General features: G+C 30.6%; 1 non-coding gene across 1 annotated transcript; it reads left to right on the top strand.

Annotated features, from left to right (window-relative positions):
- The first annotated feature begins 592 nt into the window (after positions 1-592).
- Positions 593-697, top strand: LOC129304289 (small nucleolar RNA R71). The gene has a single exon (XR_008591655.1). It is a non-coding gene; the product is annotated as a small nucleolar RNA R71 (small nucleolar RNA).
- Positions 698-6,647: the final 5,950 nt, after the last annotated feature.

Raw genomic sequence — 6,647 nt, 5'->3', positions numbered from 1 at the left:
AGAGCTTGAGTTGAAACAACTGCTTGTTTTAGTTGGTCAATTTCTTGATTAATGCTCTTCATACTGTTCACTTGGTTAGTTACCATTTGAGCCAAAGATTCCTCTAACTTTATTGTATGATCCTCAATTGTGTTTCTTTATTGTTGGAAGCCTACCTGTGCTTGTGGCCCTTGGGTAGAGAAATTTTTCCAAGAGAAATTTGGATGATTTCTCCATTCAGGGTTATATGTGTTGGAGTGTGAGTCATTCCTAGAATTAACTGGATTAGTACCAGCTCCTATATAATTGGCCTCTTCCACATAGTCACTATCATAACTTGCATAAAGAGAATTATTAGTAGAAGAGAGGAAATTAACAAAACTAAAATTTTTCAATAATAAATTTAAACTATTAGTTAAATACCATAGTTCAATAATGTAGAAACTTCATTAGCCATCACCCTCTTTCCTCAAATTGCCTTTTGCCTTGAATTTATTGCCAGCATTCTTCAGCAATCATATTACATGGATCATTTCGAGCTGCATTATCAACTTTTAATTGGCATTCAAAATTGTGCCCATCATAAAAAAAAAATCCATCAAAAGTATATGAAAATTGGTGATGGGGATATTGGCTTATAAGAAGATTATAACGTTCCCAAGCTTCATTAAACAATTTACCATGTTGCAATCAAAAAGTGGATCTTGTCCCTTAATTTTGAAATTTTTTTTAGAAGAATAATATTTCAATATGAATTGCTCATACATCTTTATCTAAGAGCTTATAAAAACTTTTGGTAAGCATAAAAGCCATTGACAAGCTTCTCGCATTAAATAGTAAGGAAAGCAACGCAGCATTATATTGTCATCCAATAGATTTTTAGCAGTAGTGTATCAATTACCTCATAAAATTCTTGTATAAAATCCAAAGCATCTTTAGCTTGATGCCTATTGAAATTAGGTAGAGCATTTAAGTGAATGTTTTTAAATTCATAATTATGCACTCTAGTACTCATTTGGATGCATGATGAATTAGATGTGATGAATGGGCGTTGAATATCTCTAAATATAATAGGTGACTATGGAATAGCTTTGTCACCCATCCTTTTTCTTATTTAGGATTTATTTTTCCCACAAAACTGTTCAATTTCTAGATTAATAGGAATAAAATTTAAGTCACCAGAACTTCACAATGGCATAAAAATAATAAATAAATAAATAAAAATAAATATAAAAAAATTTAACTAAAAATTAAGTAGTTAGTAAATTTTGTAACTTCCACAGCAATGATGCCAAAAACTTAATAGCTCTCGTAAGTGTATGAGATCACAGTAATAAATTACCCAAAGTATTTTAGGTGTCGAACGCATGGAAGTTATGCTTTTACTAATTTAAATAATTAATAATTAAAAAATAGATAAAATGGATAATTTGATGAAAATATAAATAATAAAAATAAATCAAGAAAACAATGATGATGAAAACACAAGCACTTAAAGCAGTGGGGTTTAAGATTCACCCTATAGGTTGCTAGTTTCTATCCTTTGGGTTGATTTTGATTAATTATAGTAACAACTATTTCAAAAGTGTCCAAACATTCTCTCAAATTATTAGTCCCTTTTTAATTAATGTTAAATTCATTCCCACAATACCCAAACAACTAATTAAACCATGAAGCTATAGTTTAAGTCACCACAAATTTCTAGAACTATCCCAAGCCTAGTTATTTTTGTTTATTTCTCTATATTTAGGTTCTCTCTTCACCTTATAATCCATCAAGATTACCCATAGAGTTGATTAAATGGTGGCCAGTCATAAAATCAATAAGAAGAACAAGAAAAATAAATATAATTAGAAAAAATAAAAATATTCACAAATATAAATTCAAAGAGTCAAAACAAAGAAAGTAGAAAACTAGCTCCCCAGTTAAACTACATGTTGAAAATTGTGCCCTAGGGCCAATCATTGTACAGTAAACATTAATAAATTTTTCTTTTGTTATCATATTAATTACATGTTCACTATGATAAATGTATCATTGGACAAACTATAGTGATTGTCCTAAATGTCCCTGGTTAGTCATCTATAAGAAATCATAAATGAAACAAGACTAGTATGATTTTAATGAATTATAGAAATATAAATTAAAGTCATAGACACTTGAAAAAGTACAAGGTGCTGGACTGACCAGTTATGAGGAAGTTGCATGATACAAGTCATAAACTTATCTCATATGTAACCATATCATTAAGCCCTTTGACCTGAGATCATTATGGAGTTTTACATGATGACCACTGAACTTTGACTTAGTCAAAAGTCGCCTTTAATCAGGTGATCATAAAGGCTATGATTGAGTTTAGTAATATTTATGCAGAGGAATATGATTTTTCAAAATGGAATTTTTTCTTCACATTAATTGAGAGATATTACTAGGTCCCTCGATGAGTAAAACTAAGAAAATATATGACCATACTATAATGAAAATAATTTTTACCATTGTTATAATCAGTCCACTCAAAAATCGAGAAAGTAATGGTTAAGTAAAAGAGAATGACAATTTTATCTCTCACACTTAGCTAAAATATCATGTGACAAAAGTGATGTGATACAGTTATATGATAGGTTACATCAGATTATCAATCCCCATATAAATTGGATAATTGTAATGTTTGGCTATAAGCCACTTGTGACTTGTGGGCTAGTAGTATAATTAGCCTATTACGAACTTTATGTGGACCTACAGGGTCGCACACAAGAATAGCCCAACTTGACCTACAATGTTCAAGTTTATTGAATCTATAAGGTGTCTAAATTCAATGAATGTAATGCTTTATCTAGGGTGAATGAATTATATATATATATATATATATATGAATATTTATTTGATAAATATTTATATGAAATATAAAATTCAAAATATAATTATATATATATATATTTGAAATATATATATTTGTGTGTATGTGTGTGTGTATATCCGATATATGTATGTATATGATATATGAAATTAAATATATATAATATAATATATATATATATATTTTAGAAATATAAGTGTGTGTGTATATATAATATGTATACGCAATATATATATATATATTACACTGTATTATATTATATTATATTATATTATATTATATATTATGTTAGTTTTAAATTTAATTTTATATGATAAATTAAATTTAATAACTAATATGATTTGGGAGAATATCATATCAGTTTTATAATTTAAATTTATAAGATAAAATTATATTAGATATAATATTATGGATTTTATTTATGAGGTAAATTTAATCTACTTTTCCTGTTGGTTCATTAAAGAAGACAAAAATCCAAATCTATATATATGATAGAGGAGGGGCCGTGCTCATTAGAGAGAGTTAGAGAAGTCTTGATGGCAAAACACATTGAAAGCCACAGAAATACCCTAGAGAAGAGTAGTTCAATGTTTAAGAAAATGGACAAACGTTTTGAGTGCTAGCACATCGTTTGAGGTAAAAGCTGTTCGTTTGGATATTGCTAGCAGATTTACGTTGTTAGCTTTTAAGATTCAATTACTTGAAGGCAACACATGAGGATGTCGGAATTAAAATGTGATTCTTCTATGCATTTTTCAGGTATTCTTTTGTGAAAACATTGTTTAAGGACATGTTTATGCATACATTGACGACAGTGCACGATTTAAGTGTGGGGGGAGACAAAAATATTTGATTCTTGCTTTTTTAAAAAAATTGGAAAATTATAAAAAAAATTATTTTGTTTTGTCTTGGGTTATATGAGAAACTTGTTTTGAATATTTTTTAAAACTTAAACTCTTGAAATGATGTTGCCTTAGTTGTTTTGTAACATCCTTCTATATCCACTCAATACAGGAGAAGATTATAGGAATTACCATACCAACACATCAATTATAATAATCAAATCCCATTTGAAAAGCTTTGGGCAAAGACTTATTTTGTAAAACTATTCAAAATCATACCATATCAAAGAATACAAAGCGAAAGTAATTCACACATTTATTTATACTTAGTGGACACAAAACATGAGCATTCCCATCTCAATTGTATGCATTTTCATCATAAAATAAAGTTAGGATTTGGTCTATGTGCTACAGCCTGTGGCACAAAGCCACACACTTAGCCTGTCTTATGTCATACGCCATGGCATGTGTCACCATGCACTGCGGCGTGCTTATTTGAATTTATGCTATCATTTTGATAGCAAAAATATCAAACTTCTGATGCATGCCGTTTCCACATACAATATCCGATTAGAGTGATTCAAGCACTCACATGAAGCTTAGTTCATAAGCTAACTAATGAGATAGGTATGAACACAATATAATAATTCGATCAAAATTTGAATATCTAAATGCAAAAAATCACTTTTTTCAAACAATTTACACACCCAAGCGCTCAAATTGATCCCTTTCTCTCATTAGATCACACAAGGCCTTGAATCAAATCCAAAAGGACCTAATATACCTGATTGACTATAATTTATCTCAATCACATACATATATTAAAATGTGACCCTTCTATGATCAATTTCCACATTTCACAATTTTGCATAAAATGCCATTTCTTGACATAACATAGGCCACTTAGCCTTTTTCTCATCATAAACACATACATTAACCTTCACAATACAATCTTAGCCTCAAATTACTTATTTCGTCATAATTTCTCACTTGAGCTTAAGATTCACCAACAATCAACAATAATTTTACATAAATATAATCAAATCATAGCCCCTAATTCATTTCATCACAAATATCCACAATCAGGCTATAATTTTGCCAATCCACTACTCAAAACATGCATGCAATCCTATGGTAACTTATTTACACATATATACACAAAGTTTTTAGTTCAGTTCATTACACAACTCTGAGTATACACGGCTTCAAAAACTCAAGCCGGTCCTGAATTTCTTCCCTTGCCTAGAGTATTGCTCGATCCCATAAACATGTAACCATGGGGGTGAGATAAAAATCTCAATAACAGAATAACTCACTCTTATTAACTATCACATGCAATAATATGGAAACAAAGCATATTATATCATTTAAATCTCATTAAAATAGCATTTATATCACATATCTCATTTTTATTCATATTCATATAACATATATTCATTCCCTCCTTTTCACCACTTTCACATATCCTTCCATAACATCTCATAGCATCATAGCATGATGATCACTATCAACCGAACCTCCAAATCACCACGACACGAAACCATAAGCTCGCCTTAGACTAATGTACACTCTCATAAGCCGTGAGCTTACCTGCAGTGGTAAAATCACCTGGCCAAAGATGTTCTAATGCATATATGAACTATGGTTTTCCCTAATATACACAATGGAGTGTTGTTGACTCCAATACCGTATCACACAAACACTAACGAGTCTCACATCTCCAACACCACACCTCAATAGGCACTAAGGAGATCTTCTCCAACACCACACCTCAATAAGCACTAAGGAGAGTTATTTCCAATACTGCACCCTCTTGGGTATTAAGGAAACCCTGCCATATGATCTTTATCACCACCTACACTCGGGTAAACTCTCATCCTTATGATCATACTTTCCAAACCATTCAAGGTTTTCATTTACCATTGTATATAATTTCTTACACATAACACATACAATTAATACATTTCATTTGGAATCATACATTTCAATGCTTTATTTCAATCAAAAGTCATTTCACACAACAATCACGCAATGTTATAAAATATGCTCAGCTCAAAACCATTTTATACATTACATAGCATACTCACACACAGTTACAATAAACAGTCAAACGAAGGAAGTTATTTAATTACCTCAACCCTTCTGTCACTAGAAAGGTTACCTATAAATTTCAACTATCACAATAGCTTATCTCAAGTTTCTTTCTCTAGTCACATATCCAATATGCCAATCTAAACACATTTGGCACATTTTAGTCATTTGGTCCATTTTGACCAAAAACTCATATTTACTACTTAGGGCTATATTTATCTGTATACTCTTTTTTATTTATTCATTCTAAGTTCATTATTATCTAATTACTACTTTACATCACCTCAACCAGTCTTGTTTCAGTCAAACACAATTTTTGCCCTAAAACTCTCTCTCTTTAAGGCCAAATCGAGCCTACGAGTTCAAAGCTTTACCATTTAGTTTTAAACCAGTCGCAAAACTCTAACTCCCAAAAACCTTTTTATTACTATTGGAAAAGAATTAAACCTCTTAAATTCCACTGATTCAATTTCCCTATAACTCATTTTTAGAGAAATTTGTATAGAATGGAAGGTAAGAGTTATACATAGCTTACCTAACAAATTATCAATCAGAAGTACCTTCTAATTATCTAAAATAACTTGTTCTAGCTTCTCTTCTCTCCTTCTCTCATGTGTTTCTAAATTTTCACTTCTGAACATCACTAGATTTCCCAACTTAAGAAGTAATTTCTTGGTCCATGCGCCGCAGGCACAAGTCATGGCAAGTGGCATGGTGAGATTTATTCTTACCACGCGCACTTGCTTTGACCTGAAATGCACTCCTATCACCCATATATGTTCATACAACATGCCAATAAGTCAAATTATTAAGTAATCATCCAAATCTCTAATCTTACACTAATCACCATTTTACCCTTAATCAACCATTAATCACAG

The sequence above is a fragment of the Prosopis cineraria genome, unplaced genomic scaffold (genome assembly GCF_029017545.1).
Source record: "Prosopis cineraria cultivar Desert tree isolate PC_DT_omini unplaced genomic scaffold, ASM2901754v1 PC2, whole genome shotgun sequence".
NCBI lineage: Eukaryota > Viridiplantae > Streptophyta > Magnoliopsida > Fabales > Fabaceae > Prosopis > Prosopis cineraria.
The sequence above is the reverse complement of the archived record's forward strand: the minus strand, read 5'-3'. Positions and strand labels throughout refer to the sequence as shown.